This window comes from Ornithorhynchus anatinus, chromosome 2 (genome assembly GCF_004115215.2).
Source record: "Ornithorhynchus anatinus isolate Pmale09 chromosome 2, mOrnAna1.pri.v4, whole genome shotgun sequence".
In the NCBI taxonomy this organism is placed as follows: Eukaryota; Metazoa; Chordata; class Mammalia; order Monotremata; family Ornithorhynchidae; genus Ornithorhynchus; species Ornithorhynchus anatinus.
Genome location: NC_041729.1, coordinates 41,258,823 through 41,270,738, shown reverse-complemented (window position 1 = coordinate 41,270,738; position 11,916 = coordinate 41,258,823).

Here is an 11,916-nt window from a genome sequence, read left to right as displayed (position 1 = left end):
GACCCCTGGGTGTTGGCAGCAGATGGCAGCTAAGCTTGCTACAATTCCAAAAAGAGGGATTTCTGATCCCCAAACCCTGAGAGAGACACTCCCCCCCACACACTATTCCAGGGCTGGGGAGAGCCTTCCATGCCTCTGCTATAAAATGAGTAAAGTCACAGGGCAGGCCTGCCACCTCCCTTCCTCAGCCCACTAGAGGCGGAGCTGGGAGAGGTGGAACCACCTGACCATTGAAGAGAGATGGGAAAGTGGAGGGAGAGTGGAAAAGGGTGAACTCCAGTGGGCCAGATGCCAGGAGCAATTCAGGCTAGGAGCCACGGTTGAGGCTCAGGCCCCACTATGGCCTCCAGGTCCCTGGACTGGCCCAGAGGCAGGGGGATTACCTTATGCACCCTGGAGTCTCTCAGAGCAAGCTCCATCTGCACATTGTGAGCCCTCAGGCAATGCCCAGGCTGTCCAACCTGTGATTTTCCTCTTTTCATTTCCTTGGTCAAACCACTGCAAATGTATTAATTTACCAGGATGAACTCAATTAGTCAAAATCAATCACTTCCAAAATGCAACTTCTCTGCTCACTGCAGCCCATGGGGACGGGCGGCTTGGCTGCTCTTCAATCCCAATTTGAGCCTCGGTCATCTGGTTGATTCAACGTGCCCGGCAATAAACGTATTTCACAAAGGCAGCCTTTGCCAGAAGGAGTGGGAAGGCTGGCGTGGCCCCCGGAGGCCCTTAGGGGACTCCGTGGCCTCCTGGAGAAACAAATGTCACTGTAGACTCCAGCAGCTCAGGCACCCGGCTCAGCTACAGGGTCTGGAAGGGCCCAGCAGTCCCCAGCAAGCCCCGGCAGACCCCGGCAGGCCCCGGCACGCCTGGCTAAGGAGGCGAGCCTGGGGAACCCACTTCCTCTGTCAGACCGGGGATGATCTGGCAGGTGGCATAGATGTAATATACTAATAATAATAGTGGTATTTGTTAAGCACTTACCATGTGCCAGGCTCTGTACTAAGCACTGGAGTGGATGTAAGCAAATAAGGTCAGACACCGTTCCTGTCCCACATGGGGTTCACAATCTTAATCCCCATTTTACAGATGAGGTAACTGAGGCACAGAGGTGAAATGACCTATCCAAGGCCAAACAGCAGACAAGTGGTAGAGCTGGGATTAGAACCTATGACCTTCTGACTCCCAGGCCTGAGCTCTATCTGCTACACCATGTTGCTGCTGGAGCACTGGGCCAAGGAATCAGGGAACACGACAAAGGGATGGGATGCAGGCAGAGTGGGGTGGTTGAGGCCATGGCAGCCAGCGAGCAGAGTGGAGTGTGGGAACGAGCCCAAAATAGTAGTAATAATAATAATGGCATTTTGTTAGGTACTTATTATGTGTCAAGTACTGTTCTGAGCACTGGAGTAGAAACAAGCTAATCAGTCTCCCACATGGGGCTCACAATCTTTGTCCCCATTTTACAGATGAGGTAACTGAGGCCCAGAGAAGTGAAGTGACTTGCCCAAGGTCACACAACAGACAAGTGGCAGAGCCAGGATTAGAATCCAAGTCCTCCTGACACCCAGACCTGTATTCTATCCACTAGGCCACTCTGTTTCTCCTCAAAATGGCCTGAGTCAGTGTTGGCCTGGAGCTCCAGGGCCAAACATCCAGGTGAGTGCCCATCTGTACACCTACAGTTGTGTGTGCAGCCTGTACAGGTATAGGCTGGGGAGAAGGAGGAAGAGGAGCAGAAGGGGAAAGAGAAGAAGGAGGAGGAAGAGGAGGAGAAGGAGGGCTTGTGGAATTGGGAAGATCTAAAGGCTGAGGAAACCATGCAGCTGGGCCCCTGGGTGGCGACTGGACCTGAAACACTTTCCAAGGGGGTGGGGAGGTGGAGGGACAGAGAGAGAAGTCCAGGAGCAGGTTTCTCCAACACTAATGGTGCCCCAACCAGGCCCTTACAGGCTCACCCAGATCCAGGCTCTGAATGCACAGGAAGTCCTGCCCCACCGACTGCCCATCAGTCAATCCATCCATGTGTTTACTGAGCTTTTCAGTGTGCAGAGCATTATCCTAAACCCATGGGAGTATACAAAAAAGTGGACACGATCCCACTTCTTGCCTCCCTCAAGAGCCCACCGAGAGCCCAGGTCAATCAATCAATCGTATTTATCGAGCGCTTACTGGGTACCGAGCACTACACTAAGCGCTTGGGAGAGTACAATAGAATAAACCGACACAATCCCTCTTCTCGTCTCTCTCCAGAGCCGACCGAGAGGCCGGAGCCCCTCTGTGCAGCCGGCTGGAGGGTCGATGGGCCGGATTCCGGTCTGACTCAGTCGCAGCCGCCACCCCCTCCCCCCAGCTGCCACCCCCACCTGCCCCTCACCGACCTCACCCCCTTCCGCCTGCCCGCCCCCTCCCTGACCCCAACCCCCTCAGAATCGATCTGCCTCTCAGAGACAGAGGGCCCCTTCTTCACCCTCGGCCAACCCCCGGAGGGACAATTTACCTTTCGGAACAGGTCCAAGATATTAATTAAGATAAATTTACCTCAATTTTGAGATTCTCTTATCAGGTAATTTATCAAAATTATGTTAATTATTTCTGTAGGGCAGCAAAATTATTACCTCTTCCGTGTCTGATTTGTATTAATATTCATAATTTAATAATTCAGCATCCAGGCCATCTGGTTCAGGGAGCTTCTCTTTCCAAAGCATCCCAGCCTCTTCATTCCCGCTCCAGTCAAGAGCCTCCCCGGTGGCTTGGAATTAGACACCACCATTCTACATCCTTCATCCCTCTCCCTCCTCCTCTCCCTCCTCCTCCTTCCCCACCACCACCACCAACCACCACGGCCACCATGGCGTTTCTCTTTTCGCCTCCTCCTCCCATTTAGAGGGCAGCAGGCCTGAGCCTTGTCCACCTGAAAGGAGGTCATGGGGTGACCCTGTCCCCTTGCCCCCCTCTCATTTCTTTTTGACTCCCCAGCAGCTCTGTCACACCTCCAAACTCACACGCACACATACACCCACACACACGCACACACACACACACACGAGCGTGCGTGCAGAGAGCCTGGCAGGTGAGCGTAGCTGAATTGACATTTTCCACACTTTGTGATTTTTACACTGTAATTTGACATAATTAATGCCTACATTACTGCTGATAATTTAGCTAGTTAATTAAACTCGGAGGAGATAATTAAGGAGAGGCTACTGCTTGGATTGCTAATTGTTTTTGTCATTATTTCAGGGGGCCGACAGCTGCCGGCTGAGTCATCCTGTTTTGTCAGCTGATGGGTCATGTGACCGTGGCGGTTCCCTAGTGGAAGGCTTGGGGTGCTCCGCTCGTGGCTCTGGGTGAGATCTACCTGCTTCTTCTGGCAGAGGAGCCTACTGCGCTCAGGCCTGCCTATCCTCCTCCTCCATGCTGGTAACCAGGCTGGCTTCTGGGAGAGCTGGAGGCAAGCATAGTCTGGGATTCCTGGACTCTCTCTCCCCAGCCCCTCTTCCCCACCTTGGTGGGGAGGAAGCACAGGTGTGTGGCGGGTTGTCGCTCCTCAGCTGCGGGCCCTGAGCCGGAGCACCTGCAGACCAGATGGATTGCTGCGAGGAGGCGGAAGCGATCGGCCTCTCAAGCCCAGGAAACCCAGAGATCTCCCTCTGATATCTCTACCCAATGTAGGCTTTAGACCAGACCATCCAGTTTTCCTCTGGTCTGTCTCTCGCCCAGCTGTGACACGTCTTGCTGGACGTCACCATGTTGGGGATTTTCATTCGACCTCCAGCTTCCCTCTGCCTCCACTCCCGCTGTCGAGTTCCCAGGCTCGGCGGTGGCACCTGTGTTTGCGGGGACTTGGGAGGAGATGGCTCTGAGCAAGTGGGGCCGGGGGGGTGCCCAGAGACACATTCTAGGGTCTGTGCACTTCTGCCATAGGTCCCACATTCCATCATTACATGAATTGGTATAACCTGAAGAACGGGGTCCTCATGTGCCACAACTGACCACCCTACCCCTGGGGCCTCATCTGCCAGAGCCCTAGAGGTTTGGCTCTGGCCTTCTGGTGCTGTAGTACTTGTTAGACCCATCTCATCTGCTTCCTAGATACTGAAAAGACTGAGAGGGAGGTAGGGGTCACTCCTTCCTGGGGCTAACTGAGCTCTTCCTGGACAATACCTTCTTGTCTGGAGACAGCAAGATGGGCAGGATGACCTCAGGAGACAGACTCTAGGATTCCACAAGGTGGCCAGACTTCTAGCTGCCTCGGCTTCCTCTGAAATCACGAAGAATGACCAAGATGCACCGCTGCTCCCACTTCGCCTTTCACCTCCGCATCAAAAAGAAACTCCTCACCATTAGCTTTAAAGGGCTCAATCACCTTGCCCACTCCTACTTCACCTCACTACTCTCCTACTACAACCCAGCCTGCACACTTTGCTCCTCTAATGCTGACCTTCTCACTGTACCTCAAACTCGTCTATATCACCGTTGACCTCTTGCCCAACTCCTGCCTCTGATCTGGAAAGCCCTCCCTTCTCATCCCCCACAGATAATTACTCTCCCTCATTTCAAAGACTTATTGAAGGCACATCTCCTCCAAGAGGCCTTCCCTGACTAAGCCCTCTTTTTCTTTTCTTCAGCTCCCTTCTGTGTTGCCCTAACTTGCTCCCTTTATTCACCCCTACTCCCAGCTCCATGGCACTTGTGTACATATCTGTAATTTATTTATTTATATTAATGTCTGTCTCCCCATCTAAACTGCAAGCTCACTGTGGGCAGGGAATGTATCCGTTATATTGTATTCTTCCAAGTGCTTAGTACAGTGCTCTGCACACAGTAAGCGCTCAATAAATTCAACTGACTGACTGACTGACCATCCCTGAGGACAGTGACAGTGGCCAACGCTCAGGGTCCTCCTTAACCCAGGGGCCCAGGGAATGTGGGGCATTGGGCTTTGTGAAAATCTGGACACCTCACTCATTCTGACCCTGTCCACCACCAGCCTGTCTGTCATCTTTTCTGATCCTATGGGGTGAGCAGCCATACCCTGGAGGTGTGGGTGCTGCAGGTGGGGGAAAATACTTGGTCCCTGCCCTCAAGGAGCTCATATGGTCCTGGGGGAGATGGGCCAGGCATGAATATTCACACAGATGAATGCATGGGAAAGGAAACAGTCAAAAGCGTAACAGCACAGAAGCATCCAACTGGTCTACCTGAGTTGCCTTTGCTTGTCCAGTGCCTCAGCATATGAACAGGGCAAGCCAAATCAGAGCCCCCAACATTCAGCTCCTGCCCCCCGGTGAAGAAGCCCCCCAATCCACAGCCTCCTGGTTAAGGAGTCCCCAATTTGCAGTCCCTTCCCTCCCTTGGTGAAGGAGCCCCATTGAAAGCCTAACAGAAAGGAATGGAATGGTAGGGGTTGGGGAGGGGCTGGTGATCAGGAGTCCAGACTCTAGCTCTTCCACTGCCAAGTGTTCTCTATCCAACCTCAGCGCCTCAGTTTCCCTCTCCATCCCAGAGGCCTAACCTTGGCCACCAGGTAGAGCCAGCCAAGAGCATCCCAAAGCCAGGGAACCTCCCAGCAACACCACCTCCCCCAGGGCAGATCCTAACCTCACTCTGAGCCAAGCCAGAGACCTTCAAAAGACACCGATAAATGAAAGGAACAGAGCCCCTGGCGAGCAATACAACATCAATTCCAAAAGTAAATAGCAACAATAACCATAATTAACAATTTCCCTCCACCCCCAGAGTACTGAAACAGATGATGGGACCCAAGCCTACCTATCCGTTATCTCTGACACCAGCACGTGCAGAAGCCAGTGGAGGTTGAGGAGGGAGGGGGAAAAACTCAGTTCAAACACGAAATGAAGTCCCCGAGGTCTCTTGAGTGTCTACCTGCTCTAAGAGGGGCTGAGCATTGGATCAAACATAGGGAAGGAGCACCCTGGCCTGTAATCCAGCCCCTGGGTCAGTGCTATTTATAGAACGCTGACTGTGTGCTTCTGAAGCACTGTACTGGGTGTTGGAGGGACCTAGTCTCCTCCCCTTCTTGGAAGACATTTGAATGGGGATAACTAGAGGAGGAGAGGATGAGGGGGAAGAGCCAACAGAGAAGACCTAAAGGGCCCCAGAGAATTTTACCTGAGAAAGGGTCAATGAAGGTCACTGACAAAAAAATTTTGCTCCTAAGTCCTATGGCTGAACAAGGGGTCTCCAGGGTCAGTCACATAATGATAACAACAGCAGCAACAAAAACAATAATGATAATAAAAAAGAATTATGGGATTTTTTAAGAGGTTACTATGTACCAAGCCTGTACTGAGCATTCATTCATTCATTCATTCAATCAATCATATTTACTGTGTGCAAAGCATTGTACTAATCACTTGGAAGAGTACAATATAGCAACAGATACATTCCTGCCCACAACAAGCTCACAGTCTTGAGGGGGAGACAGACATTAATATAAATAAATAAATAAATTACAGGTATATACAGATATATACATATATATACACACAAACATATATATATATATATTATATATATACATATATGCTGTTGGGTTGAACACGAGGAGCAAGTAAGAGAGGAGCAGAAGGGAGTGGGAGAAGAGGAGAGGAGGGCTTAGTCAGGGAAGGCTTCTTGGAGGAGATGCATCTTCAATAAGGTTTGGAAGGGGGAGAGAGCAATTATCTGTCTAATATGAGGAAGGAGGGCCATCCCAGGCCAAAGGTAGGATGTGGGCGAGAGGTTGGCATGAGATAGATGAGATTGAGATACAGAAAGAAGCTTAGCATTAGAGGAACCAAGTGTGTGGGCCGGGTTGTAGCAGGAGAGTAGTGAGGTGAGGTAGGAGGGGGCAAGGTGGTTAAGTGCTTTAAAGCCAATGGGGAGCATTGGAATAGATGAAAGATAATCAGATAAGACACAGTCTTTGTCCCAAAGTTTAAGGGAGAAGAGGTATTCAGTCCTCACGTTACCTTTGAGGAAACTGAGGCCCAACTTTCTTAACTTGACTAAAGTCACACATCAGGAAAGTGGCAGAGCCAGGATTAGCACCTAGGTCCTTTGACTCCAGGCCCAAGCTCTAGGCCACTCTCCTTCTCAGTGGAGACCTACCCAGCCCCCCGAAGGGGATGAGATGGGATTGGGAGATATTGTCAACCTTTGCAGCCTGCTGAAAAAAGCATTTGTGTTTTTAGGATTTCCTGGAAACTTAGAGAGTCCTACAACAATCAAGGAGAGCAAGGGGGGCTGGAACTGGTCTGCTTTGGGCCCTGAAAACTTAGCCTACCAGCACCAGCCCCATTTGGTGGTCATGAGTCCTGGATGGGTAGAGGAGTCGGGAGTTGGGGCAGTCATCTCATGAAGGGTGCCCTTCACCCTTGGCCCATCAGTTTCTATAGTTCCCCAAGCAGGGACTGGCTTTTCCATATGTTTCAAAACCTCTTACCTGGAGCTTTGTTTCAGAATTTATCAAAGACAGATAGGCCTGGTGTCATGAAGGTTCTTTTTCACATTGTCCATGGAGCCCTTAGATCACCTTCCCTGTCAGCCAAGCAGAACCCAAATACACGAGAACCAGTAAGGGACACACCTGAAATAGAAATGGAAACCCTGGACCCAGTTCCCTACTGGCCTGCCCCCAACCAGGGAAAAGCCAGCAGGACTAAAGGGGCTTTCCTCTGGTCCCTGAAGGTAGGCTGGATGAGAGAGACTCAAAGCTGTGAAGCAGCATGACCTACTGGATAGAGCACAGTCCTGAGAGTCAGAAGAAACTGGGTTCTAATCCCAGTTCTGACACTTGTCTGCTGGGTTACCTTGGGCAAACCTATGCCTCATCTGTAAAATGGGGATTAAGACTGCGAGACCCATCTGGGACATGGACTGTTTCCAACCTGATTAGTTTGTATCTTCCCAGAGTTTAGTACAGTGCCTGGCACCTAGTAAGTGCCTAATAAATACCACACACATACAAAAAAAAAACCCCCTTGCTGAGATGATCTCACCTGTCAGGCAGCAGTGTGTAAGAGACTCCTAGAAGCTGCTTCCAGCACATGACTTTCTTGCCAGTGGCAAGCATGAGAACCGACATGCTTTGTTAAATGACCCTTTCTTCCCTGCATTTCTTCATCATGCATCACAGTCTGTACTCTTTCTCTGCAATCAGACTGTTTTTTCTTCCTCTGATTATCTTTGTTTCCCACCCACCATGAACTGGGAACACCATTTTATAAGTCTGGGCATGACATGCATGCACATGTTTATGGAAATATTTGAAGGTCCCTCTCATCTGCTGAGGGAAGTATATTTTCCTCAGAGAGAGATGAAGCTTTCAAATGCCACAATTGGTCCTTCAGGGAGAACACTTCTATTGAGTTCCTGGCCAGTGCAGTGCTTTTAAGCAACAGGCTGTCCACTACTCCATCCCTTCCCAGGCCCGGGGACGCTCATTCACTTTTCTCCTTCCCTTCACTCCCAGAAACCTCTGGGAAGGTAGCAGGTGGGGATGGAGGAATTCCAGAGATGTTATCACCAAGGTCAGTGTGGCCGGGTGAAGCGGCAGGTGACCAGATTTAGAGTTTGGAGTGAATCCAGCCAGCTTCTTGATGGAAACAGCTGCTCCCCAGTGACCCACCATCACCACCACCTCCAGGCCCGGGAACACCCGCTCCTCTATACGTTTTCTCACTTTAAAAATGGTCAAAAGTCAGTAACTTGCATCCAAGCTGTTTGCAAAAAGTTTCCTCTGGAGTGGGACATCCTGGGAGGGAATCGGGAGGGGAGGATTGGGAAAAGGGGAGAAACGGAGAAGAGACAGCTCAAGAGAGGGATAACCGGGACAGAGCAAGAGAGAGCAGCTGGGTTGGACCACCCGGGCAAGATAACACGATAAATAATCAATCACTCCGTGCAAAATCCTTAAGTGCTTGATGTATCCTCCTACAAATTGAATCACTCTTTCTACCAGGAAGTTCTCTCTTGTAAATAAATGAGAACAGAAATGGCCCATATTGAAAAATAATGTTGTTAAAACCACTGATTAAGTTTTACACAGGCATATGAGAGCAAACTAAAAGGTTTTAGCTTTTTAATTTAAGAAATGAGGAATATGATATAATTTCAATTTGTGATGAGATAAGATGTTCTCGATATTGTGGCTCCAATTGGATTACACTCTAATGTACTTTATAAAGTGTCAGGCTGGCTGCAGATTAAGGTATGTGTGTAATATTCTTTATTAACAATTTAATGGACTCACTTTCACTCGATCTGTCTTAATCAGTGTTTCCAGCCCACCTGGGAGACCTAGTTAGTGCAGAACCTGAAACCGCGAAACCTGCTGGAAGGGGGAGCTGAATGATCTGTCAGAGTTGGAGAGGAGAAGAGAGGAGAGAAAAGGGGCTGCTCAGGATCTGTGATAGGGGCCCAGCACTTGCCGTCCCCACCTACTCCACTCGCCTTTGCTCTGACACTCAGCGGACCCCAAGTCCAGGCCCCCTGGCCCAAATGGTCCCTTCCGTGGGGACTCCAGGATCCAGCTGTTGGTATGGCAGCTTGGCAGCGGGGTGGAGCGGGACAGTGGGAGGGAGGGGCACAGGGCATCCCCACCTGGCCTCTCTGGAGGGACATGGAGAAGGGAAGGGGGTGGAAGTAGGATGGAGGTAGTGTACAGGACAGTTGTGGCTGCCCATCCCTTTTGACTGTAGAAGCTGGTGCCTGGTCGGGGAGGACCGGAGGGGAGGGAGGAGGGACCCAGATGGCTCCTGGGTGGATCATCCCCAGGTCTCAGGACCAATCTGACAGACCTCCCGTGGAGCCCCCGTCCTCACGTCCAGCTCTCTTGCTAAGTAACCAGTGGGAGAGTTATCCGCTACACAGCGGCCAGATAAGCCACCCAGGAAAGAGACAGAAGTCCCACCAGGAAACCCAGGAAGTCGGGAAATTAAGCAAAATCTAAAGCAGGCAAAAAAGAAAAACAAAGTGATTTGTTTCTCTCCTGGGGAGCAGCGTATAAATTTCCCTGCCTTTCTCTCCTTTCTTCGGCACCACCAGACGGCGAGGAAGGGGCCTGCTGGGGTAGTAGAGGCAGTGATGGGGAGTGCAGACGCCTGGTCCAGGCCTTCAATCTTCCTGCTAAGAAACTGAAGGTGCTGGGGACCCTGCTGGACCTCTTCTGCCTGTAGGTCAGGGGTAGTAAGCTCAGATCCAACCCACAAGCCTGTGTGGGTATCAGTGGATGTTCCTCACCTTGGGACCCCCCCTGCCCCGAGATCACCCCAATCCATGCACTTCTGAAAACTCCTCTCTTCTCCTCAGGGCAGCTGAGGCGGGGCTCACTGCAGGTGCTTCGGGAAGGGGGAGGAGCGCAAAAAATGAAGTTGTTTGCGGCTTTTGATTCCATCCCTGGAATTATTTACAGCTGCAGGCAATATTAAACTATGTAGAGCAAGTGTCCTCATTTACATGCTAATTCATTTATACCCTCTGGATTGATTTCTCCAATTCATTTTCAATCCACTAACTATTTTGATATGAATTATAGTAACACCTCCAGGATGGCGGTGGGGAAGCCTGCTTGGCATCACCGTTCCCTCTGCCCCCTCAGCCCTCCACCACACCCTCTTCTTGGCACATCCGTTGTGGGCACCATGGGGTAGCAGGAACCCTGGACCCGAGTCGTGGTTCTCTGACCTGTGCTCCCCTCTCTCCCCGAGCTGACTCCACTCCTTGGAGCAGCTGAGGCTTCTCTCTGTCTCTCTCCCCTGGGCATTGCCCCACCTTCGCCCAGGGGACACGAGCCCAGGATGTTGGCTTTCTGAGGGTGAGGTCAGAAAGTTCCTTTCTTAATCAGAGGGCACTGAAAGAAGCTAACTCAGTGCTCCCTGCCTGGGCGTAAGCAACTCAATTTCCGATGTCGGAAACTCTGAAAACCTTTGAAAATGACCAAGATGGACTTGGTCTGTCTCTCCTTCCTTCATCCTGAGAAGCACTTATGGGTTCTGCTTTCCTATCTCGATCAACATCCTTGTACTCTTACCCACTGCATAATAATAATTATAATAAAAATAATTGTTGTATTTGTTAAGCACTTACTATGTGCCAGGCACTGTACTAAATGCTGGGGTGGGTACAAACAAATCGGGTGGGACAGAGTTCCTGTCCCACATGGGGCTCACAGTCCTAATTCCCATTTTACAGATGAGGTAACTGAAACACAGAGGAAGTGAATTGACTTGCCCAAGGTCACACAACAGACAAGTGGCAGGATCAGAACCCAGGTCCCTCATAGAGGGCACTCAAAAAATACAATTGAATGAATCAATCAATTCCTCATCATTAATGGTATTTATTGAGCCTTTACTGTGTGCAAACCACTGTACTAAGTACTTGTGAAAGTCTGGTTCCCTTCCCACAGTGACTTTATTGGACACTTATTCTGTGCAATAAACACTGTTCTGAGCACCAGATAGAGAACAATAGTTAGTAGACACGAGCCCTCAAGGGTCTTACAATCTGGAGGAAGAAACAGATACTAAAACAAATTACAGAAAGGGGAAACAGTTTAAAGACGCATACACAGGGGAGAGATGTGTGTGTACCCAAGTTCTTAGGTGGCAAGGAAGTGGAGTGGCGGGAGATAGTTTGGAGAGATAAGGGATTAATTGGGGGAGGTCTCTGGGAGGAGATGTGATTTTAGGGGGACTTTGAAGAGGGGGAGAGCGGGATCCTACAAGATATGGATGGGGAGGGTTCCAGGCAGGAGGGAGAGCGTGTACCATTCTCTGCTCACAGTAAGTGCTCAATAAATACAACTGATTGACTGACTGACTGACTGACTGACTGATTGACTGAATGAATTAATGAATGAGAGGGAAGTACAGCAAGTATGTTGGTGATAGAGGAAGGAATTCCAGG